General features: G+C 39.3%; 1 long non-coding RNA gene across 1 annotated transcript in view; it reads right to left on the bottom strand.

The window, feature by feature from the left end:
* Nucleotides 1-26037, bottom strand: part of LOC149523568 (uncharacterized) — a 174044-nt gene extending 148007 nt beyond the window's left edge. The window contains exon 1 of the long non-coding RNA XR_016350636.1: nt 25921-26037. This is a non-coding gene — a long non-coding RNA (uncharacterized LOC149523568). The remainder of the gene's footprint in view (nt 1-25920) is intronic.
* Between the last annotated feature and the right edge of the window lie 1105 nt (nt 26038-27142).

A 27142-nucleotide genomic window follows, 5' to 3' on the forward strand; every position in this document is an offset into this window, starting at 1 on the left:
TTAACATTGAAATAAGTGAGCAAATCAGTCGTAAGAACTTCAGGCTCAACATAAGCCATTGTGTCTTTTCACAAAACCACAATCTAAAGGTATAGAAGGGCTGTGACTATACATTATATTGCCTTTGGTGGGTTTCATAGTTCAAAAATCATTTCAATAATATTTAAACTTCATGATGTAATTATTTCATTCTGGTCTGCACAACAAAAAGTTTGAATACATGTAATATCGGCAATTGCCTGGATTTTTTTTTTTAAATCCCCTTTAGTCAGATTTACTCTGAAAGTTGCCACGGATATAACAGGGAAGTGGCCTATTAAAAATTCCCAGGCAGTGGATTCATGTCCAGCTATACCACACAGAGCAAAAATACAAAGATATAGACAATCACAAAGTGTAAATTCTAAATGCCGAGAGCCAGCATTCAAAGGGTATTAGTGAGAAAAAAGGACCCGAGTAGCGCTGTTCTCCTAAAAGAAGTGGGGAAGTTAAGTCTGTTTTTCATGCTTAAAGAGAAAGAAGTTAGGTCTTTCCCCTGAGAGCAGCTGTGATCTGACCACCACCAACAGTTATAATGCCAACATCCACAGAATCCCTATTAACACGCCAATGCATCAGTGCTTCCCACATCTTGTCTGTTAGCTTACCGAGACAGAGGTTGCACGCTAAGTGCATGAGTGCCACAAATCACAAGCTAAAATAGTCCTGCCTCTTCAAAGGGGAAGGAAAAAGAAGAAGATGGGGGTGGCGGGGATAAGAGGGAGGAGAGATGCTTAAAGTGATTTACGACCCCCCTTTGAGAACAAGCCAGACATGGGCAAAGCTTTTTGCACCTGGGCTATTATGAGGCAACAAGGATGATCTCTCAAGGAGCAAAAGACATTCAAATGTACAAGTGGAAGATTAGGATGATTCAATCTTCCCAGGGATCGGTCAAGCTTTAATCAAAGAGAGAAATATATTGTCTATAAAAGTTGTGACAATATATTATATATAAAAATTAGGTGGCACATGTATGAGTGTATATGTATGTAATTTCCTTCAAAAGAGTGGGAGGGAATGAGGGGTAGGAAAAAAAAATATCTTGTGTATTCAAAGTGCTAATTCAGAACTTCTAATACATTCATGAAACATTTTAATTGTCTGACTTTGCATTCAAAAGCCTTGTTTGCAACTCTTAATTGCTGATGGCTTTGAACAAATAATTGAAATGCATGACTTGTGGGGCCTGCTTAAACAATTATAATGTGCTTTAGCCAATAGATGCTGGATCCCACTACCCTGCCCCCACCTTTTTACAATGAAAGAGCTAGCATGATATTTAGAGTCAAGTTAAAACCTTGCTAATTTGCAGTACTGAGATCTGGGACTATGACAGTGGCCTTACCTGTATTACTGCTTGCATCAGCAAAACATGGCTCTAATAGTTCAACTGAATGTGAAGAAGACCTTTTCATTTTCTGCTGAGAGCATCCCTCTGGGAGATTCTTTTCTAAATACAAATCCTTCATATGTCTGTTAGTTTTGCATCTGCCTAAGATTTATGAAGCTGTTTTCCTGAAAATTCCCTTTGTGTAATTTTAGGAGAATCTCCTATTAATATAATATATACACTCTTTCCAACACACTTAGAATAAGATTTCAATAAAGCCATATAATTTTCAAACATACTAAAGTAATCTGTGTGTGTGTTAACATAACACACTAGCAGGCCACACATGGTTTCTAAATTGGTAGTAATCTGCCAAGATTGGGGGAGGTGGGAGGGTGCGGGAAGGTTTGTAAAGAGGGACTGGGAACAGGGGGAGAGACCAGGATCAAATGGACAAACTCACATTAGTGTGCACATGCATACCCCTAGTGTTCGCAGTATACCTATAAGAAAAGCAGACAATGCAGGTTCCTTTTGTTAGGGGGCACAACCAGAACTACTTATATTTTGCACAGCTGTGTTTGAGAGCATCTTTTCCATTTGTTGTTGGATGTAAGTCAGGAATTACATTTTGACCCTGACTCCACTGAGCCCTAAAGTTTAAATCAAGTTTAAAAACCAAAAGGCTAAGCTCATTTTAAATGCTGCCCTACGTCCACTGTTTTGATGATCAGTGTAGACTGGGCCAAATCGTTTACAAAGTTTGTGATTAGACTCCTATTTTCACTGATGTTTGTGGAGGTAAGAACTTTCACTACAACACTAGGTAATAACACAGGTCCACTCATTCACTTTAGAAAACAGACTTGGAAACCTTCAGTTTTGGGGCAATATTCATCTTTAGGAGCATCAAATCTAATTTTAATAGACTAGAACAGGCCTTTTTAGCTGAGCCCTGTAACAGTGAATGTTGGAATGCAATGCCACAATTGTAAATGCTATGGAGTTATGTAACATCCAGCCATTGGCCGTTCCCAAGCTACTTTAAGATAAAGACCAAAGTCCCAGGCCATAATGTGCAGAACTTTGAATAAAATGTTCTTTCTGAACCTAATTCTGAATTCCTTACTTTTGGCTTTTTTCAGCAAGATGCAGCTCTCATTTCCCATGGGCATTGATAGGTATCTACCACCTTGTAAGAATGAACCAGTAACTATTTATACAGAGCTAACTCAATAGAAGTTCTGCCTTCGTAAGGACATTAGTATTGGGATCACTGTACGGCCAATGCGTGAGAAGGTTTATACCACAGAGTGCATCTACACTGCACGGTTATTTCAGGATACAAGAGGTATCCACAGTCTACACAAGACATCTATTTTGAAATATTTTTTGAAAATGCTATTTTGGCATCTCAGTAGCTCTTGTTAAGGGATGTCTCAAAATAGTGCTGAAACAAAACACAGGACTATGTAGCACTTTAAAGACTAACAAGATGGTTTATTAGATGATGAGCTTTCGTGGGCCAGACCCACTTCCTCAGATCAAATAGTGGAAGAAAATTGTCACAACCATATATACCAAAGGATACAATTAAAAAAAAGGAACACATATGCATTGTGACTATTTTCTTCCACTATTTGATCTGAGGAAATGGGTCTGGCCCACGAAAGCTCATCATCTAATAAACCATCTTGTTAGTCCTGTATTTTGTTTTAGCTACACCAGACTAACACGGCTACATTTCTATCACTATTCAAAATAGTGCATTATTTCGAAATAGATTTGAAATAAGATACACAATTCGTGTAGTGCAAATTGCGTACCTTATTTTGAGTTTAGGGTGCTGTGTAGGTGTACCCTTTGTTTATTTTCCTGCTAAACTCACATAATTGAACTAGCTCAGAAATTATCTCCAGCCAGATCACCCAGAGGTTCTGATCATCATCATCTTGGCATGGACAATATAGACGATCTGTGGAAAACTCATGTAATTTCACTCACATGAATACTCTCCCAAGATTGGAATGTGACTACTCACATGAAGTAAGTTACACACAGTTACAGTCCTAGGTGCCAATCCTGAAGTATCTCATCATGTCCATTTATGGAGCTGCCTAAAGGTTTTATTATAAAAGCTTTCCAGTGATTGTCTTTAATAACACATTCTGAAAATACAGCACATGTTCTCCATAAGTATTAGTGAACCCAGTCAGTTACTTAAGAACAAGGACAGCCAAGCACAGCCAAGCAATCAAAAGACTTGAAAGGTCATTGACATGATCAAATTATTACACAGATTAGTGTCTGACAACAAAAACAGAAAATTACACATCTGGAACCCATTGTCATAACAAAGACAGTAACAGACCAAAACTACACAGCAGTTACTCACTTCTGAGGTTCTTTCAATGTGTCATGCAGCATGTGCCTGTCAGTGTTGCATTTCCTTTGTGGCTTAATCAGCCAACATACAGCACACTCAGAACAAAGTGGCTATCATCTCCCTCCCCAATCAGTATTGTAATTGCGTCATTTCCATAACAAACTCATCCTTCATCAGCAGGGGACCTGGAAACTTGAGTTCACTCTCCAATTCAGGGCCAGATATTTGAGTCACCTATGTTTAATGCAAAACTTGGTAGCGGGTTGAAAAGGGGCACTTTCATGAGATGTTGGGATTATCCATTTGGCAGAGAACTATAAATATTAATTTTAGAATTTTTACAATAAACATCCGTCAGTGAAATTTACCATTCAGAAGTGAAAACTTTAAAACTTAGTAAGTAAGATTTAACCCAGTATTCTATACTGCATGTATTTAATACATCACACTGGCTTATCCTCACGGGCAAAATAAAACGCCAATGTTCTGGCCTCCAAACCGCACGCCAATAACATGAGGATATCTGTGTTCACAAAAACGTAGCCATAAACAAGGGAAATAGATTATATTCTGTAGGCATGAAGGAGAAATACTGTGTTGTAATAGCCCATATTAAGACAAGCAGCCTCACCGAGCAAAATTCTCAGATTGTAGGTTCACAGTAGCACAAAAATCACAGCAGAAGTATGTTTTGGGGTAAAGGAAGCCACCAAGGGGGCTTGGTTTTTAAGGGGCAGGGGGACGACGACAAACTGAATTCGAAAAGTAGTTGGGGGTTTTCACTTAAAAAAAGCATTTTAGGCTGGCTAAATATATTAAGTTGACAGCATTAACAGATTACCATATGAATTACTTGGTATATACCCAGATTTTCAGAATTGTTTGCACCCAATTTTGTGTGAAATTACCTGACAACTACACAGTTAATTTACCTCATGCAGTTATGTCCGTGCCTTCAATTCTGAACATTTGGGCTTCCTATTCCATCTTTACCTTCCCTATCAGGATCTGCATTAAGCCAATTATAAGTTTCAAGATTTTAAAATCAGGGAGGAGGAGGATCAATATACAGATTTTGGGTACCTCAGAAGCTAGGAGAAATAGAGCAGAACACAAATGAACAGAATCATATCATTGACCACAAATCAGTTATCAGACTTCATGTAAACAACACGACAGTTCAGATGTTAAGAGGGTAGCATGAATAAGTTTAAAAAAAAAACAGGGAAATGCAAAATGAAGAGGTTTGACTTGGCACATAACCAACAATATACATTCTATAGAAAAGACTCATTGTAGTATTAGAAATATTAAGGTGTACCTTTGACACATGCAGCTAGTTACAAAGATATTTGTTAACAGAGGACGACGGAAATGCAGGTAAGCAAAATTCCTCCAGGGAAACCAACTGCAATCGATAGATGGCAGAAAACAAGTGACAATGAGTTGACTGCTATAACTGCTAGCTTTACATTCCATAGCCTTAGCTTCACGCCAATTGAAGTGGCTGTTTCAATCTAATTTGTTTTAAAATCAAAAGGCCAATAAATACATTACTACTCAGGTGACAACAGCAGAGTTATTGCCAAGATGTTTAAATGGCTTGAAATTTTCTATTTGATTTTCACACAGGAATGTGATTTGGGAAGTAACTGGTGCAATCAATGTGCAAATTTTGGCACATTATGTGACAAGTGAAAGCACATCTCAGCCACTTTACTAGGGTGTGTGGGAGAAGTAAGAAGGCGGCTTGAGATCAAACTCACAGGGAAAGTGATCCCCAGGTGCTTTGTTAAAACCTTGCATTATGTTTAAGTAAATTCAGTAGTGATGTGAAATGTTTGGGCACACAAAGCAGGACTCAGAATATTAAAAATGGAAAGTCGATGTATTGTTCACAGGTTACATAGTGGTTTCTATAGTTTTTTAGATAATAGATTTCTAAGTAGTCTGATAGGCAGCCTTACTGTATATTATGGTCTGATTTACATGGATACCAATTCACACAAGTTATTGGGAGAGGCAGATCTCAAATCAATATCTTTGGAGATCAAGCTATTCATGACAGGACACTGAAATATGCTCTACTCCCTGAATCATTTCAAGAACGGACTAGGCTAAGCACTGAAAAGAATACCGAAGAGAAACCAAATAGGTTCCTGCCAGGTGTAATATGTTTAGGCCAGATTGTTCCTACCCACAAAAATCCAATGGGGTATGAAGGAGTTTAAGAAATTCTGCAAGTTTGTTCTCATGGAGTTTCCACTCTTCTTGTATGGATCGTCTCTTGGAGCATGTCTAAACTAGGAAATTTCAAAGTAACTTATTTGAAAATAGTAACTCCTGAAATAACTAGTGTAAAATAGTGTGTCCACAGTACAGGAAAGCCTTGCAGTTAGTCCGAGGCAGGCTCCATTAACGTGGAAGTGCTACCTCAACTTAGAGTCTCTGGAAGCACTAGGGAGTAATTATTCTGAATGACTCGGAGGAGTAGTTATTTCAAAATAGCAGCAGTGGAGCATCCACACTACCACACACAGTAAAGGCAGAGGATGAAATGTCCTCAAAAACTCCTGGAATGTTGTGCACCACCACAGAGCACTTTTTTTTTTTTTTTTTAAAAGCAAGTCAGAGCAGAGGTCAGGCGCTCACCCAAAGAGTCTATAACAACAAGGACAGCTATTAAGGCCAGAGTCTAATATTATTCAGCTTCTAGAATAGCAAGAAACAAACAGCAGACAGTCCTGCAGCACCTTAGAGTCCAACAAAATATGTAGATCGGTGACACACAACCCACTTGTTCAGATGAATGGAGTAAAGGGGTCCAGGCTACAGATAAAATCTACATTTTACAATCTACTGATGTAGCTGAAGTTGCATAGCTTAATTCAACAGAAGCTCTGCTGCATAGATGTGCCCTAAAAGGCTATGGAAGAATGCAAGTTTAATGAAGGGCTTCTTGATGTAGCCAATAGCCATGCTACCATTCCCCTCCCTTTCTATCCCTCTCCAGTCTGCATCTTCAGAGACACGAACGTTACAGATGTTAGATTCATTACCCAGGCCAGAGGCAAACTAAACCCTCTAAACTTCCTTTATTAGCTATCCTCCCCTCCCCTCCGTTCAAATACCAACAAATGCATTGTTGAAATTCTGACATGAAGCTGATTTGAACTATGTGAATGTGATGTATAACAAGGATCAAGATGTTTCTAAGTCTCAGTTTGAATGAACATTTCAAAGCCGTGTTTTTCTCTCATTGAAAAAACACTTTAAAAACAAAAGGATGGTCCTGATGGATGGTATCTGATACTTCATCTGAAGTAGTGGGCTGTGCCCACGAAAGCTCATGATACCATCTACATTTTTTGGTAGTCGCTAAGGTGCTACTAGACCATCCTTTGTTTAAGATAGAGATGGTGGCTTCCCCCCCACAAAAGTAGTTTGACAAAAAAAAAAAAAAAAAAATACAGCTTCATTGAAATTGAATTGTGTCTTCTGTTGGAAATATTGACAAAATTGACACACTCCATTGAAAGTTGGGGTGAGTTTAAGAATTTCCTTTTGATGTTGAGACCTTTTTTATTTCAACAAAGTAAAAGTTCTTAATTTGACTATCATTTTATCTTGTTTAGATATTTTAACATTATATTGAACATTGCATGTAATATGTTGCATCATCATCAAAACAAAACTTTTGATTTCCATGCAAATGGAAATTTCATTTCTGATCAGCTCTAATTATAGACTCAGCTTACATACACTTAATTTATGATTGATCAATATTTTTCCTCTTGAAAAATTTGGGACCTAAAATTCTGGTTCAGTTGTTTTTAATTTTACTTAAAATCACTACTTGAATGGACTATTAAATTTTACTAGTAAAGAATTTGGACCACATATTACACATGCATTTACTTAATCAGGACTGATTGTGAGTCTTGACACAAGCTCAGAGATTTCCAATGCAACTGTCAGGGAACTTTAATAGTCACTATCAAAACAAATAGCCTGCAAAGCTAAACTATATTTGCATAAAAACAAGTGGAAAGAAAAAATTAAATATATTAAAAAAGTCAAAGTCCTGCATAGTTCAGAAACAGATAACGTCACCTAGTTCCAGTCTTGCTTAAAAGCCATCAAAAGAATCCAGAGCACATATTTGATTGTTTGGTAGAAGATAGATTCTTTAAGGGGAGATTTTCATGGTCACAAATGGTACTTAACTACAACTTGAGCCCACAAAATTCTCCCCTTAAAGAATGGTGCTTAACTACCATTTGCGCATTGCAAAATTATTTAGGTGATGTTTAAATCACAACTGCTTCTATTTCCACTATGTATCTCCAAATTCATGAGAGGAAGGGTTGCCTACTGGTTAGGGTGCACAGGTGTGGGACTTTGGGAGCCAAGATTCAATTCCCTGCATTGCCAGATCTCTTGTGATACTTGGGGCAAATTATCAGTCTCTCTGTATTTCAATTCCCCATTTGTACTTCACAGGGCAAATACATTAAAAATAACATTCAGGTTCTGCGCTAGCAGGAGTCCTATGAGTACTAAAAAAATCTGAGTGGACTCATTCCATGAATAAGTCTGAGGATAAGAAAAGATGGAACCAAGAGTAAATGGCACAATTCAAGAAATTTGAAGGCAAAGGGGAGGAGGGAGTAAGCAACAGCTTGGAGGTGGGTGGGCGGGAAGAGAGTCACTGAAGAGCTTTAAGGACAGGAACCAAATGAATGCTTAAAGGCAGAGAGAAAGAAACCAGTAAACAGAGAAGCAAATGAAGAGGATGCAATAAAACAAGAGGGCATCAAGGAGATCAAGGCAGAAGGTCCCGGGATATGAAAAGCAAGGAGATCTCAAAGTCTGGATTAGAGGTGGACACAGTCACAGCTGGAAGAGGGGTGTGGAGAGAAGAGAAAGGGGGTGGACAGTTCCTACCAGTAAAGAGTTAGGGTAAAGAGTATGTAGTGGTAGCTATGGAAAAAGATTTGAACAGTGAAGTTGTAAAGTTGTGGGGGATAGGACTGAAAACAACAACATGAGCTGCCAGGCCCTAATCAGAGGTCTTTGATATCTTGCAGAGGCAGGATATAGTGCATGTTAGAATCCCCTTTTGGGAAGTGCTTTGTAGCAGATTTTTATAACATCATTGCCCGCATATGTTCTTGTTATTTGCTGATACCTCTTCAAGATCTCACCCCAAAACAATGCAAGGAAAGAAGTAATGTATGTTATCATCATCAATAGTTATTTTGGATATTGTAAATATGCACAAAGATTGACAAAATAAATAAGGCAAGTTCCTGTCCCAAAGAGCTTTCTTAGAGTATTTATACTGACTACCCTAATATATTTTAATGCCTTTTAAAAATAAGATTAAAGGAGAGCACAAAGTAAAATGACTGTGAAACACCTGCCAAAATATCGTAAGTGAAATCAGACAGTGGATTGTTCAGATATTACAGCTTCCAATATGGCTTTTTAAAAATAGATACATATTTTATTGAGGTCAAAGTTCAAAATACCCCAATAAGATCCAGTGTGCATTTCACTGTGCTTACAAGTTTCTACTGCTTTCCCTCACTCTGTGTTTCTTTTGTCAATTTATTTTGTAAGCTCCTTCAGGCAGAGACTGCAGTCTACTGTTTTTGTACAGTGCCTGACACAATGGGGTCATCCTTGTGCACTATGATAATAAGCAAGGTTAACATCAAAGTAGCTGAAATGGAAGTTTCCAATTACAAGCCATATCATAAAGCATAAGTTGCAAGGGCAGCCTTAATTTTAGCATTTCCTAACTTGAGTGCTTGACGTTTCAATCTTAATCATGTTTTATGTGCCCGACCACCCGCAATACTGGATTCGGAGACAAAAAGGCCTAAAACAAGCAATGGATGCAAGAACTGAGTCTCCATATGGGAACTGACAATGGGAGATAAAGCTGAGAAGATGAAGGGAAACTCTGGTGTTTAATTACATACAAACTGGTTAAAAACAAAATCTGTCTAGGTAATCGCACTGCTTTTCACACAGACGACATCCCACCCCTTCTAGGTAAAAAGATTAAAAGAGTTGATAAGAACCTGTGTAACATCAAAAGATACTCTGGCATTACCAACCTCACCCTCCCTTGTCACTGTTCTTTATGCCCTCTCCTATCCATCTTTTTCCTCCATAAAATAGCAAGCTGTCTCAATCTCATTTAGACTAATTGCTTTGCTGGCTTTACTAGGCACCTCATTTCAAGTGTTTATTACTCTTTGCATTAAATAGTTTGCCTGAATCCCTGTTATCCTCTTGACATTGCCCCGTTCCCCATTTTCAAATGATTATTGAACCCATGTTTTGAACTTCCAGCCAACACGAACACTACCTCATCTCCCTTCACCAAGTTCCCAAGTCTACATTTCAGTCACTTAGGGATAAAGAGATTGTTGAGAAATAGGAGACTATCAACTAAAAATAATAATGAAAAAGTCAAACCCAAAAAACAAGGAAAGTGGCAGCTGGTATGTTGTGTTGAGGTACCCACACCAAAGCACAAAGTAGGTATTTGTTGGGTTTTCATTTTGTAAGAAATATCGTAAATGAATCAATCAAAAACAGCATGCTAATTATCTATGGCCGCATCAAGCCACTGATATAAATAACATGAGAACAAATCCTTCTTCCCTCTCTTCTAGCCAAACCAAACGAACAACACAGCACCTTGAATGGAACTTGGAATGGGGAGCACAGGCTGCAGAAGGGAAGCATTTGAAAAAGGTGGCAGGAAGTCAGTGTGTGCACATGGCTTGAATGCTAGCTGTGGCTGAAACCCCTTTGTTAGTAGGTTTCCCAGTAAAGATCCAGCTGGGTTTTACAAGCATAGACTGTTAGTAAACCTGTGATTGACTTTAACTCTTTATTTAAAAATTAATACACTGACAAATAAGGGGGCACCGATCATCCACAGTAGCACCCACAATCCAAGCACCACAATCCGAATCCTGTGTTGGATTGAAATGGGATGGCTGGCCACATTTACCCTGATCAGCAGCAGCAGCTCATGTGTCCCCAGAGACTAGGCCCCATTATTGAAGAGCAAGCCTGAACCACACTCATCTCAGGCAGTAGCAGTTCCTGCGTTCCTCACCACGGAAACTCTTTCCTGCCTTCACCTTGGGCAGCAGGAGCTCTTGCATCTTGTAGGGCTGGGCCTGGCTCCCTGTTCTGAGAGCTGCAGCCTTGGCTTGCCAGGTTTCTGTGCTGCTCAGGTTTGGTGCCCCTCATCTTACCCATCCTTGCAAAGAGGCAGATGAGCACTATGAGCCCACACATTGCTATGTCCAGAGTAGGGAGCTGGGACCAGCCCTGGAGGGCAAGTTAGCCACACACATCAGACAAGTGGGGGGCAAAAAAAAAAAAAAAAAAAAAAAAGATCTGTGTCAGAACTAAAGACCGACTGAAGCCAGATGCCCTTTCAGGGTAAACCCCCTTCCCATCTCGACCACTTCAAGTAGGAAGAAGATAGGCTCAGTGATAGCTCATGTACTTCAAAGATGCGACTAGTTAGATCACTTGGATATCAGGAGACAATCTTCATATAAACATGATAAATGTATGCCACTTGTAACAGAACATAGAATAAAACACATTCTCTATCCTAAGGGACTTACAGTCCAAAGGCCTGATTCAAAGCATACCAAAGTCTTTCCCTTGCTTTAGTGACTTCAAATCAGATCTTAACAGAAACATAAATCAAGTTAAGTCCATAGCAGCAGCAAGTTATAACAGCTACAGCCCATACCATATAAGCTGCTTGAAGAAATACCAGAACCCTTGTTGGGTTAAAAATGGATAACTAAATGCAGACAAGACTAACTTCCATATCAGAAGACAAATACCACTGGTATAATAATAAAGTAATATTAAAATATTAGAATCAGCTAAACTTAGAAGATAGTTAGATGGCAAAATGAATAATATATGCAAGTACAATCTAGAGTTCTGTTTTATGCATACAAGGGGAATAATTAACTGATCTGGAAACATGTAAATGAGAGCTTAAAAGCATTTTCAGAAAAGCACATTCAATTTCAGTTACACACGCAGAAGATGCTACATTATAATAATTAGATTTTTTAAACAAAAGATTTATTTATTTTGAATAGGAGTATTAAATATTATACTAATTACTGGTTATTTTACTTTGTACCCAGGGAGACGGAATTAATATTCATTAATTCCTAACACTACCAAACCTCGACAGACCAGGCAGATTCCAGCATAGCTACTGAGGTAAGCACAGAAAACATTTGCTACTCACTTCACAAAGCACAGCTTTGACTTTGTGATTAAATGAACTACAGGATATAGACAAAATAAATAAACCCATCACCATTTTTACATGTGAATTCTTTATGTAATAATACTACAAAGTACTTCCTGAAGTTATTTGCAGAAATACAGTTACTATAGTATCAATGATCAGTTCAATATCAGACCCACTCTTATGAATGGATGATGGAGGTGACTCCCCCCAGGCAAAAAGCAAGGAGTGGATGGGTAGGATATACAGGGCTATGTGAGGGGAGAGAGAGGCAGCAGAACTCAGGGAGGATGAGTAGGGAGCCTGGGTGCCAAAAATATAGTTTTGCCCCGACACTATTTCCCTAAGGCTGGCCCCTGTTCAGTATATCCTGGAGATAAGCCACAACCAAAACATCAGCATTGGATTGCATCCTCTAGTATTTATGCTGGCAAAACCTTCATTGGCTTCCCATTATAACAACAAGGAAACGTTTCCTCTTTCACATAAATATAATGGCACGTTGCACTTAAGACTCAATCAATTTTTCAGGATTTCCACTCAACTTTCTATTCCAGAGACCTGGAACTCATCCAGATGCGTGACTTTATTTTTGGTTACTTATTTATTAAGTCTGGTGAGTGAAGGGAGACCAAGATGTTCAGAAGTGACAAGTACTTTTTGGGTGCCCGTGTTTTGGACCCCAACTTGAGATATGGCAGAAGAGATTGATTTTTTCAGAGAATAAAGTAGGCAACAATTTTTGAACAGTGGGTCCATTTAAGGCACTTCAAATGGTGCAGCCAAAAATTACTATTCCTTTTGAAATTCTTGGCTTTTAATGTCCAGCAAAGTAACAGGTTACCAGTTTTGGTGAGAGTCTTAGCAAAGTAGATGCTTACACAAGCTCTGTCCTCCTGCTCCCCATTTTTGCAATGCAACTGACCCCTATAGCCTCTGCAAGGTGTGTCACCTGAACAGACATTAACCCTCCTTGAGATATGCAGTGGTGATTGTGTGATGGGGATAAGCCAAGTTTTAATACTATGGAATTTTTTTAAGTGTTTTCATATTGGAAGTTACCAGAGTTGGTGGTGCTGCTGCAGCACTGTCTAATACTGCTCTGCAGGACATGCAGATTTCGTAAGTATGGCATAAACAGTTTAACAGACTATGGAGTTCATTCTTCCACTAATGCTTGGAAGCTTGATGGGGTGAGCCTCATGTTAATAGGGTAAATTCTTGTCTAACAATCATACAGTAGATGGTAGTGTTTGTAGTTATGACCTCGTGTATTGCAAACTCCTTTAATCAAGGTAATTAAATTTAATAGCAAGGTACATGGCACTTGTGTCACATGTGATAGGGATCTTAATACTTCGAGGATACTCCTAGGTCCTTGCTCCGTGTTTGTAGAGCACATTTAGTACAATGAGATCCTGGTTCATGACCGGGGCTCCTAGATTCTACACTTACAAATAAATAAAATACATCTGGGTCCATACGGAGAGATTCTCTAGGGCACTTTGGCCCTTTTGGGAGACCTTATTAAATAACACCACATTATTTAATGTCACTGGATCCCATTTTGTTAAATAAAATAAAGAAATATTTAATAATTGGACAGAGTATCTTTATTTTGTGTTTTAATTTAAGGTTCTCAGAGGTTGAGAGTCAAGAGAAAGTAGAAATTAAATTTTATAATTTCAAGTGTATTGAAATTAGGTGCATTTGAGTGCAGGGTGCTGTGTGATGTATGTAGCTAAGCAACTTATGATTTTTCCACGGTGTTAGATCTTTCAATTGAAGTACTGGAACATAGTCAAAGGTGGATGGATAGTTCATTCCAGGCTCTTATCTAGCAACCCATCTGCCCATGATCTCAGGATGGCCTAAGGCAGGTTTAAAAAAAAAAAAATCTGACTTAAGTGATTTAATTTGATGATTGTGTTGCCTAACCAAATAGGAGATCAGAGAGAAAGGTACAGAAGTACCTCTAGATCTAGACTATCAATTTCCCAAACTAAGCTTTGGAATTTGTTGTATGTAGTTTGTAGACAAGGTCTCTAAAGTCAAAGTTAATAAGGTCATCCCTTCTTTAATGAAAAGTACCAGGCTCTGTGCCTCAGTATGCATGTTTTCTTTTACCCTAAATAACCACCAACTCCTCCATTTTGCATAGTAAATCATTTACAGTGACATATGGATTATAACTAAATTTGGAATATAAAGTATTCACTCCCTTAATTCCTAAATTTTGTTACTTAAAATGTCATTAGCCCACAAAAAGAGCCTCAGCATGAATTTGTCTCAATACTTTCCTAACATGTGCCAGATTTTGCCAAGAAAAGTCACGACCAGAGTTATTAGGTTGCACTCTGAAACCACACTAACTCAATTTGCTTATTTTGACACACATTCAGAAGATGCTGACAGTTCTCATTTGGGCACTGAACCTGACAGGCACATAAAAATGCCCATTTTATGGACTTAAATGATGTATGCACCCAAATTCAGATTACAAATACATTTTGGGTATGTCTACCAGTAGTATTATTCCGAAATAACAGTCCGCCGCTACACTACAAGCAGTTATTTTGACAATATTGAAATAATGGGAAGCTGGAGGAATTCTTACTCCTGCAATTCTCATTTTGCGAGGAATAAGGGAAGTCAGAGGAAGAGTGCTCTCTCAGACTTCTTGCTGTGTAGACAGCACCAAAAGCTGAAATAAGCTATTTTGATTTAAAGCTATGCAACTTGAGATATATCAATTATGAAGATATTTCAGCTTTAGCCCTGCTGTGTAGCCTTTCAAAGCATTTAGCTGTGTAATGAAAGCACCTTTGGTTTTTGTGTGCTGCATCTTTAAATCTCTAGTTTTTACAGAGACAATAAGCCATTATTTTCATTTCAGTGCACTGAGAGAAGAGAAACTCTGACAGACATTTAATATTTACTCCTCCTTATAACTCAGTCTAAAATAATTTTTCCAGATTGACCATCCACAGTTGCTGCTGGTGTATGGCTAAAACATATGGTTACATTGCCTGACATATGAAACTTGATCCCCAAATGATCTCAGAATTAATTTTTACTGTGAGCAGTTTCTGAAATGCCATAGTGAAAGTGTGTTAAGGAACAAAAGAATCCAATTCCTCACATGCCTTCCAGATAGAGGGGGAAAAATGCTATTTAGGTACAAAAATCAAACACTGGCTCAAAACTGACTTCAGTTCCATTGCTTCTACTGGAAAATGCACATATTTATTCCAAGGAAAGAACTAGGCCAAATTTGACTGCATTCAGATTTCGCATGTATTGTTATGGAGAAAAACACCAAGAGATTGGTACCCAAGATTCATTTTCACATGGTGCTCCAGCCATGTTTTAACCAATCTTATTTCAACTCAAAGTCTGAACATGTACAGATACAGTATTCTGAATGTTCTGGAGTGCGCCATTAGTTGACAACCTAAGTACTAGAGTACCTGAAAAATAAAGCAGTACCAAACCCTTTATAACAAACTATTAATCCTCAGAGAGAAAGGCTCGGATTCATGAAAGCTTTCCTAGTCACAACAGCACTTCAATGAATATTTAAGTTCTTTTGTGAATCTGAGACTAATTATAGAATTATATCAAAGTGTCATCCAATTATTTCCACTTAGTCTTTTAATGGATTCAGAAAACTTTCCTTCTCTTTACACCAGTGATGTGGATTTATGGAATGTCATGATTGGTAGGAAATGATATAAAATGCATCATTAATATTTTAAAACTCTGTATGATTTATATATACACAGAGATAAATAACATAAAAGCAGCTAATTAAACCAAACCCACTGAAGTGTAAACAACATAAAAACTTATTCTGTAAGCTACTGAAATCAACTAATAATTAAGATATTTGCCATAAGTCTAAAGCAATTCAGGTAGGATTGGGTTAAGTGGATTCTCTGTGTGTAGGGAACATCGACAGAATTATTTCTATTCCTAATTTGTAAGAATTAGTACAAAACATGCACAGAAACCTTTTAAAGAAAACTGTCACTATATTAAATGTTAACTACTTGACTGGGTGGGGAGGGGCTGTAATTATTTCAACTCTTACAAGAATGACAGAAAGAGAAAGTCTTAATTCACACACTTTGTAATCACACTAGGAGGATGTTTAAAATTCATTACAGTACATTAAACTTGCACTGAATAGTTAGCTTCATTGCAAAATAAATAAATAGCCAATTCGCTCTGATCAGCAGAAATTCTGATAAAATCAGCAAAACACCAATTAAAATGTGAAAAATGTCACCTACTGTAGTTATTCTAATGGAACGGGGACATATAGGAAGGAACTGATTCCATGTTTATTTTCATATCAAGTGTGACTTCAAACTGTAAATCATTACAGCTCTTACCTCTGTATCTCTTCCACAACCACAGCACTAATCCTACTGATGAATTTACTGTGTACTACGAGAACAGTACTCACCACAACCAAAGAAAAGAGGACTTTCAGCATGGGTATTACAAATTCCTATATTCAAGGGGGTTACAAGTAGGCCATAAATATGTGAGCTAAGTTGAGGAGTAAGATTTTAGCCTGAATTTTTTTCTCCTGGGAGAGAGAGGCAGGCGATGGGCAGAAGACATACTAGTGGCAGTTTCTTTACTGTTGTAAAAATTCTTATTCATCAAGTTGGTTAGCTTCCAAAACATCTGTATGGTGTTTAAAAAAAAAAAAAAAAACATCCTACAAACATGCCCATGCTTAACTGTACAGACTTTAACTTTAGTAGTTTCACTTAATTCAAGAGTACTGTGGGAGCTTAAAGTTAAACAGGTCCATAAATATTTGCAGACTCAGAGCTTTGTATTTACAATATGGGTCCATTTAAAATTGTGTGTGTGTATATACACACACACACACACACACACTGTAGTGATAGAAATGTAGCCGTGTTAGTCTGGTGTAGCTGAAACAAAATACAGGACTATGTAGCACTTTAAAGACTAACAAGATGGTTTAATAGGTGATGAGCTTTCGTGGGCCAGACCCACTTCCTCAGATCAAATAGTGGAAGAAAATAGTCACAACCATATATACCGAAGGATACAATTTTTTAAAAAAAAGGAACACATATGAAAATGAACAATCAAATTTCAGAACAGAAGCAGGATGGGGGGAGGGGGAGGTAAATGTCTGTGAGCTAATGATATTAGAGGTGATAATGGGGAAGCTATCTTTGTAATGGGTAAGATAATTAGATTGTTTGTTCAGACTCAGGTGTAAAGTGTCGAATTTAAGCATGAACAACATTTCAGATGATTCTCTTTCAAGTGCAGTCTTAAAGGGCTTTTGAAGCAGGATGTAAGTCATTAAGTCGCTGAGACAATGTCCTTTCTGGTTGAAATGGCAAGAGACTGTTTTTTCTTTGTGAACCTATCTAATATCTGTTTTCTGGGCATTGATCCTTTGGCGAAGTGTCTGAGACATTTGTCCAATGTACATAGCAGACAGACACTTTCGGCACACGATAGCATAAATTATATTTCTGGATGCACAGGAATATGTGTTCTTGATCTTATAACTCACTTGGTTAGGTCCAATAATGATATCAGCAGAGTGAGTATGTGGACAAAGCTGGCAACAGGGTTTGTTGCAAGGGAAGGTACCAGGGTTGGTGTTAGTGTGGTATGTCCTGCGGTTGTTGGTAAAAATCATCTTGAGGTTAGGTGGTTGTCTATAGGAGACTACTATGTGTGTTAGTAGGGATAGAATAAAACTCATCACCTTGAGCTACACTCAAATGACCTATGTATAGCAGAGGCTGTAGTGCAGACTCATTTTTCTCTCTGTAAGTGATTTAAGTGCCACAACATGGGACAGTGAACCACACCCACTAGCTGTGTGGGTTACATATAGATGTTCTTCGTCTGGGGCAGCTGCTGGGTTCTGGTTTAAGCTAAAATAACTGGAAAGGATTCATCGAAAGTTTGAGAATTTAGACAGCGATGAGCAAATACCAGTCCAGTGGCCAAATCTAGTTTGCCAGAGTTAGCCCCTGGCAGGCCACCGCCCCTGTATTTACCTGCATCTCTGCAGGTAAGGGCACTTGCAGCTCCCATTAGCTACAGATCGCCATTTCTGACCAATGGGAGCTGTGGGAAGAGGCATCCTGGAGCACACCACTTCCTGTAGCGCCCATTGGCTAGGAATGGGGAGCCATGGCCCAATGGAGCTGCAAGCACCGGTACCTGCAGAGGTACACTTAAATATAGTAGATGTGGCTGGCCAGGGACGAATCCTGGTGAACTGACGCCATCTTATTGCCCACCCCGGTTTAGACTGAACTTTTTGACTTTGGCCCACCCCTTATTTGAAATACTGCATACCACCCACCAATCCTGAAGTCTTTATGAATCTTACCTAAAGTGATCCATTCCCTGTTGCCCATTCCCAGCTTCTCACAAGCAGAGACTAGGGACACTATTCCTACCCATCCTGGCTAATATCTATTGATGCCCCTATCCTCTATGAATTTATCTAGCTCTTTTTGGAACCTTGTTATAGCCCTGGACTTCAACACCCTACGGCAAGGAGTTCCACAGGTTGACTATGCATTCTGCGAATAAGTATTTCCTTTTGTTCGAAATCTTCTGCCTATTAATTTCAATTTGTAATCCACAACAGGAAGGTGAACATTGCATCAATGGGACAAAAATCTCACCTGTATGTTTTTAAATTAATATTGGCTGACTGAAGCTTTCATAAACTCCTAGCATTTTTGTAGGATCACTATTTGGACCAAAAAGTCATTCCATAATTTAGACCATAGAGAACAAACAAAACTCTCATATAAGTTAGTGCAGGTACGTGGGGAGGGGGGTAGGCGGAGAAAGCTCGGCAACAACTAGAAGTAGGAAAGGGCAATAAACATCTCCCATAACAGTTCCACTTGCAAACAATTCCAATCTACTACTGCTTTGCCACCTCTCTATGGCATCTGATTTTTTTTATTGACCCAGATGTTGGACATGACAGTTGATTTACTAACAAATACCAATACATTTCCCTACCCCCCCCCCCCAAGAGATTCTCTACCAGGCAGAACCTCATAGGGGGACACTTTGCTAAGTCTCACAGGTTGGTCAACCTATAATGTCCAGTCAGCTTTTTCTATGACAGCACTGAAGTGACTATCACCAGAGAATGAGAATATGAACGGAGAATGATTAGTATTAGTAATAGTGAAGATTATCCTATCAAATAAGTTTAAGCTTGCTAGCTGTCTCCTAATGATTCTGCTGACAACAGGTTAATACTTAGGCACCAGTTTGGATTTTGAAGATGTCAAGTATTATTGAGAGATATTAGCTCTTAGTAAACTGGATTACACCAATTCATTATTGCCACAAACTATCAGACAATAAAAATCTCCCATTAACGCTGCAAACAGTAACAAATAGGTACACTCGTCTCAGAAAATTAAGCAAAGTCTTATCTAGTTCAGGGGTGGGAAACTTCTGGCACACGGGCTGGATCTGGCCCTTTACTTAATTTGATCCATTCCATGGCAAGTCTCCGTGCTGTGGGCCAGAAACTGTTAGCCTTGGTCCCCCCTCATGCCTCACTGGACTGGAGCCGAGCCACTGCCGGCTCACAGCAATCAGGGAAGCTTTGCACTCTGCCTGCAACATGTGGGGCCACCAGAGACATCTGCACTGAAGAAAAAAAAGAGGTGCAACATTATAGGCTAAGTGATCCTATTCACCCAGTTGTTAAGGATGGAACATTGGAGAACATGAAGAAACACTCTGGTATATTGGATTCAGAGAAGATGGATAGATATTTGGATTCCCTGGATGGGTTTTCTTTGCTCAAATATTTACTATGTATGTTCAGGGATGGGGGCTGGCCCTGCTACATGCTACTTTTTAATATAGCTCTTCTGGATTTGCTCCAAAAATAAGTCCTTTATCAGGAAACTCATAGTAACTTGTGCAGAAATTCAGCACTGTACAGAGAGAGGAAGACATGGAGTTACTACCTACACTGGACACGCGGTACAGTTCTGAAACAATGCCTGGGGTAGATATGAAATGGAAAGCTCAGTCTCAGATGGGCACAGATAATTCTGTTTAAAAGACTGAGTGACTGACATTGGTTGGCTTTGTAGCAGACCCTAGTCTTACAGGAGGGATTTGAATGAAGAGAAACCAATCTGGAACACAAAAGGAGCCCTATCCCAAACCAAAACGTCAGCATAGAGAAGAGAAGGACAATTGAGTGGGCAGGATGAAAGAAGCAAAGGGAATAAGAGGAGGGAGAAGTAGACATTTGTGAGGAAACATGCAGTTGTGTGTAGGGCTTTGTAGTCAAGGACAAGAAACCCATACTTGGAGAAAACTTGGGTGAGAGTCAGGGAAAGGATTCGAATCCACCTCATTTTCCCACTCATGTATCCCCTCTTCCACTAGCAAAGCAAAGAAGCACCCTAACTCCCAGAGATCCAGACACCCACAGACTTTGGCAGAAAGCTATTTTTCCCTGCCCAGTTGAAGTGGTTGACCTGTGAGTGAGTACAATCCTTTTCTGCAGAGGATATCTTTCTACCAAAGAAAAGTGTCCCTGATGGTTTATTAATAAAGACGCAGTATCCAGATGCCCTAAACTGTGTAGGAGGTAGCAAAAAAAGTCGCCCTAAATTAATCCAGCAGACACCTTCAAAGAACTTTCAACTGGTTATGTGAAGGACCATTAGTCCAAGAATTGACAGTCACATTTTTTTCTGCTGTAACATCCGCCTACTGATGGGAAACGGTAGGGAGCCCTCTTTAAAACACACACAATGAGGAGAAAATAAGAGTAGGGTTAATTTGCACAGTCCCTTACAAACCATCACAGAATGCCAGAGTAATCTTCACAGGGGCTTAGGTTCTAGGTGAATAGCATCAACACAAATGCATGAGCTCTGTAAATGTAGCAATCATGTTAGTCGGTTACCAGCTGGTAACCATCCCCACACAAACAGCTCATTCCTGCCCAGAAAAAATGCTGCTATAGCATCAGGATATTATGCACTCCGAAACTGCAGCCACAACACCAATTCCTTGCACCATTGCAGAATGCTCCTTTGTGGCTACTGCAGCAGAGGAACTATGCAACTATTTCTCTACAGTTATACCTACACTGCGCATTCTTGCTCAAGATATGCAAATGAGGTGCATCAATGAATATCACTGCACCTTATTTGCATTACTAATGAGCTGCCATTTTGCTCAAGGGGCATTTGCACAAGAGCTGTTCTGCCTGAAAATAAGCAGCAGAACGGCTCTTGCGCAAAAGCCCCTTGCACAAAATTGGCACCTCATTTGCATATCTTCTTGGGCGAGAATGCGCAATGTAGATGTAGCCCAAATGTTTTGGGTACAGCTAGAGAAGGGTAGAAAAAAGTCTCATATATAATGTCTGCTATATACGTAGTGTTTAAAGTGGTCTGGAAAAAAGTGTTTTGTTGAGAAGGGTGATCTATCAACGTTTAAGATCAGCAGCTACAGAATGCTTAAAGTTTGCCTCTCAGCAACACAATGTACTCTTATTTTTTGTTCCAGTGTGCAACCTCTTCTGGACCTCCTTCACCCTCAGAACTAAGTACTGTATATACTTTACCATGTTGTGTTGTAGTCAAAGGAACAAAGTTTCTAGTCAACAAAGGAGCAAAGTTTCTAATGTGCTGGTAGGTGTTGACTCAACCCCAGGCCCTGCCCCATTCTACCCTCTAGCCTTATGGACACATACACACACACACCCCTTATGGTTGCAGCTATATTGCTCCCAAGATATTATCGACAAAAGATATTTCTCCACTCAACTTGTAAGAGGGCCAACTTCTGCTCTGGAGAGAGAAACCATAGAGCTCCCCAGAACTCTTATCTCTGAGTGTCACCGCTTAATACAAGGTGGAACAGATTGTTCTGCATAAGCAGTTAACAAACCACTTCACCTTGAAATATGTGTTAACACCCCTTCAGACACAGGGTGGAAAGGAACGAGGGGGAGGATGCTGCGGAAGGGGGGATGCTAGTGAGTTACAGAATGTTGTGATAAACCATAAATTTCTCTCTTCGGTCCATGATTTTTAGTGCCTAGCAAAGTTATGGATTTAAGCTCCAAGCCTCATCTTTTCAACATGCCATGGAAGTTTCCTTGGAGGTTAAAAAGACAGAAAAAGTCAGAGCTGTGCAAATTTGTTCAAGAGCATAGTGACTGTCTGGTTTTACCCACAGACTTGTTATTCATTCTGAAAGAAATATTTCCACAACTCCCCCACTCCTGGCCTTCAAAACATATAACCCTCCAAGCTCTCCACACTCATCATTAGAAGCAAACATCCCACAGACCAGGGCACACCAACACAACAGATGCCAAACCTTCAGCCATATCTCCACTGCCACAATGATCAACACACCTTTCAAGATGCACGGTGTCTATACTTGCCTATCACAGTCTGTGGTGTGCCTCATCCACAGTATTAAATGCTCCAACAACCAGGAGCTCAGGAACTTAAATTCATAATTTGTGTTAAACAAAAAGCCATGGACTGAATGAAAACATTGGATTTATGGCCTATTGCAACAATCTATAGCCCATTAGCACCATCACCCTTCCCCTCTGTGACTAAATGATGTTCAGAGCCATCCCATCCATAGAAGTCAGAGGCAGCCACTCTAAGCCCTGCACTTTTGGGGGTTTGATGGCAGCCTCACAAACTGTCCTATGGACAGGAAGGACCAGGATCTGGCATGGAGTAGCAGCAGGGTTGCACCCCCATGTGGGTGGCAGGAGCCAGAGCAGCTCAGAAGCCTGCTCTGCTCTACCCCACAGTGCCACAACCTCCTATCCCAGCCTGCTGCATTCAGCTTCTCAATGGCAGAGGGGCAGGGGCGAGAGAAGCAGAGCTCTCCGGCCTCGGGAAGCTTTGCTTCCCACCTCCATGCGGCAGCAAGGCACAGCAGGTCAGAAGGGCAGGGACAGAGCAGGCTGCTGGGCTGTTCGACTGCACACACAGTGCCTCTAATCTCCTAGGTCACTCAGGAGGGAGAAAGGGGCCAATGCAGTGTGGTGTTTGAGGATGGTGTGTAGGGGCATGGTGGGGCCTATGGCAGGGGCTTGCCCCAGGCCTAGCACCTAAGACACTTGGGAAGGGGGTTGCCTCCGATCCTGCAGCCCCCTCAGGATGGCCCTGATGATGCTAACAGGCCACTTCAATGTGACTTGCCTCTGGAAGTGTGTATTTAGCGTGAACAGTTAATCTTTTCCACCTTGTAGATATAGCTGTGGTGCTTAAGGCTTCCCTGACCTGAAGAAGAGCTCTGCATAAGCTTGACAACTGGTCTCTTACCAAGAGAAGTTGGTCGCATAAAACATATTGCCTCACCAACCTTGCCTCTCTTTCCTGGCAGTCACCTATAAAGAGCATGCTATCAAGATGACTCCAAAAGGATACGGCTCCCCTCTCTCAACAGTTCTTCCAAGAAGTTCTGAATTATATTTTAAAACAATTAAGAACGCTCATCCCATTAGCAGTAACACACACAAAAGACATCATGCTCTGAAGGGAGATTCACATTCAGGGCAAGATCCTTAACTCGTGTATATTGTCACAACTCAGCTGAAGTTAGTGGCACTTTGGCAATGTACATCAACTGAGGATTTGTTCCTCTTTTACCAACTCCCTCTTGCACACTGAGAAAAAAATCTCTTCAGAGATTCGATCCCATGGTTCAGATCACAGTATCCAGACATAGCAAGAGTGAGTGAGTAAGGACGGAATACCCTGAATATCCTTGGATTTATGTCAGCTCTTTAACATTGTTTCATATGGTGCTTCTGTAGTTTAATAATTCATATAAAGATGCCATTGTTTGTGACATCACCAATTTCCAAGATATTCTTACTCAACTAATTCAGTGTTTCCTACCCGTCAGGAAAAAATAAAGTGCTCAAAATGTGATGTTATTTTGAAGTTCAGTAATTCATATGGAAAGCAGTAGATAAAATGGTAATCGCAAATGGTCTGAAATTTGAATGATTTTTCCACTCCAATTAAATAAACGGAGGAGTACATTCAAATAATTAAAAAGTGCTGAAAATAAGCAGTATTTGGAATTAATGGATGCTATATATTCATCTTGTTACATTTATTATTTTTAAATTATAGTTCCCACACATGAAGAAATGTAGTGAAGTCAAAATGAAGCAATTTTGTTGCTAAATATTGTCATTTAGATTAAAATGTATGGGTCTATTGAATCCAAAAGCCAAATACTGCTGCTGCTTTTACTATTTGTAAAATTTAAGATTAACTGCCAACAAGCAATGAGAAACAAGCAGTAAATAATGAAGTAAAAGATAGCAGGAGCCACAATTTTTCATTCTCCCCTCCCCCAATAAATATTTCATTTTCCTGGTATGGAAAATACTTCATGCAAAGCAGAGTATGAACATGGCAAGGAAAATGGACACGATTGGAAGGTGGAACTTTATATTAAATGTACATTTATAAATAGGCCATTAATGGCTAATAAGTGATTGATAGGTATATTGTTAAATGTCAACTAATTGCTGGAGCTCAAAAGGTAAACAGGTTGCTTGTAACCTCTATAATACCTTCTAATAACATGGCTATTACCATCACTAAGTACATAGGTTTAATATGCTTATCAAAACTGCTAATAATGTATTCACCTTTTAAAATAGATCCATAAAATAAAGTGTGACTGATTTACAAGTTACAGATTAAGGGAAGAGCCTATCCCATGTTGAGCTCAGAGAGGAAACCTGTGTCTGTGCATAGTGCATACAGGCCTTTGCAGGACTGGGTTAAAGACGACCCTAATGCGGTCCCTCTGAAAACCATGTTAAAAAAAAATTGGGATTGGTTTGATGGAAATAGAATTGGGCCCACTATTTAATCCAATAAATAAAGGGCAATAGAACTTATAAGCAGCGAAACTCCTGGGCAATTCTTATGGTCCAGTTCTGAGAAAAATCAATTTGCAAGGTGCAAAGTGCTCTCAGGGTCAGGCCTCTGTTGCAGAATGCATCACAGCTCCTAATCAGTGCCCAGAAGAGCGGTCTTGAATCACAATATTAATAGTGTTAATGACAAAGAAAAATGAGCCCTCCCCTCGGATGCTCAAGAGATTCAGATAGTTAAGATAACCCTCCAGATGCTTATGCTGAGGCATAAGGTGGGTGGGAATTCCCCCATCATCACTAGCAAGCAAATTTCTATTTATGCTGAGCCGACAAAGGAGCGTTTACCAAAAGTACTAGACTGCCTTCTAAAAATCCTAGCACTTTAAAATAAATAAAGTTGAACCGTGACAGTGTCATTCCCTTCACATTCTGGCTATTTTAAGAATTGTATATATTTTACATTTTCCTTCATAATTATATTATATTTTAATTATATATGAATTTGTCAACATATGAACCACTGTTTCCCCCTCATCTTTCAGTGGTGTTATCCAGACATTCTCTATCATATTAAAGGAAAATGTCCCCATATTTTTTATGGATTTAAACAAATTTGACTAGGAGAGCCTTTCATTTTTCTGAAAGATCACCATCGAGTCAGCCAAATGCTAGCCTTTGGCTTTCTTATTTTTTCATTTTCATGCTTCATTTGCTCCTCAACTGGAAGTTCCAAAACACCACAGGAAAGAGGGTTCTTCTATGAAGCACATGAGCCAAAAGGAAACATAAGGTTGCAGGAAAGCCTGGTCTAAGTAGTCCTCCAGTAGAACAGACCAAAAGATGTCTGACTAGGTTAGTCATGAATTTGGAGCACTTACCTGAACTGAGACTGCTAGGGGTCTGATCATTACTGTAGTCAGCATTACATTTCCACATCACTCTCCAGTGTCACTGGTCATTCTGATAGCAGCATCCCCAAAACAATATGCTGTAGATAAAAAGTATAACAGTGAAGTGACATTTAAAGAACCCAGGAAAATTAGCGCTGGCTGCCCTTTTTGTAAAGGGAAAGGACATGCTAGAACAGCTGAAAAAAGTATCCATAGTTCTTCAGCAAGTCCACACATGAACACTGGGAAAATCTTTAAAGATATACAATTCATAAGTCAAGAAACAAGGAGTTTTCTTTTCATGCTATTCCGTTATCTTGCTTATTTCCTAATAGTTCTACATCCATAAAAGGCCAAAGGACTCTGACCTTGGCAAACTAACTAAGCAGGAAAAGGCAATCATGTGTACAAGGTTGTCACCTACCCCACAAATTATGATAAAATATATCTCAGCATTGGAAAAAATAGCTGTATGTCTTCAGTGACATGCACTGTAGTACACTTAAGGATTTGAATAGGACAGCAATTTATTTTGCACTAAAATGTTTTATGGTTATCATAAAGCATTATGTCTTCAGAGACTGAAAGGTGATGTTTTTATGGACTCCTGCTTCTGGTTGCATTATCTTCACAGTTCAGAAATTATCTCTTTTTTTTTTAAATAAAAAGAAAGACCCCCATATTCCCTGCTAATAAAAGATGTCGCACTGGTTCAATTTAATAAAAGGAAACTGTGTTTAACAAAGGGTACAAGGGACATATTTCTAACACAGAAGAGTTTCACAATGAATGATTATCTGGCTAATTAGTGAAATAAATAATAATAATAGGCTGTCCCTCCTCATTAGAGTTTTGAAAGAAAATGGAGCCCCAGAGCAGACTTCTAGCACTCTTTTGATTTGAAAAATTGGACATTGTTAATTACATTATCACTTTGCCAGAAGGCTAATCTTCTTGCATAATGTGAGGGCAAGAGGACGGACAGACAGACTGACTGGGCATGTCGAGGAAAAGATACCCATTTACTAGAAAGCAGTTTTTTTAGGTAAATTAAATAATTGGACCTAGTAGGTTAAAGTTGTTGATCCATGCTGTAATACCTGAACTACAAGAAAGTCTTAGGTAAAACAAATGTACAGTGCGTGCTGTTGCCATGCTATTCGGAAGGGCTTCAACTCCAAGGTAAAATGTCAGAGCCCCTTTCCTTCCT

Source organism: Pelodiscus sinensis, chromosome 14 (assembly GCF_052426305.1).
Source record: "Pelodiscus sinensis isolate ZL-2025 chromosome 14, ASM5242630v1, whole genome shotgun sequence".
Taxonomy (NCBI): domain Eukaryota; kingdom Metazoa; phylum Chordata; order Testudines; family Trionychidae; genus Pelodiscus; species Pelodiscus sinensis.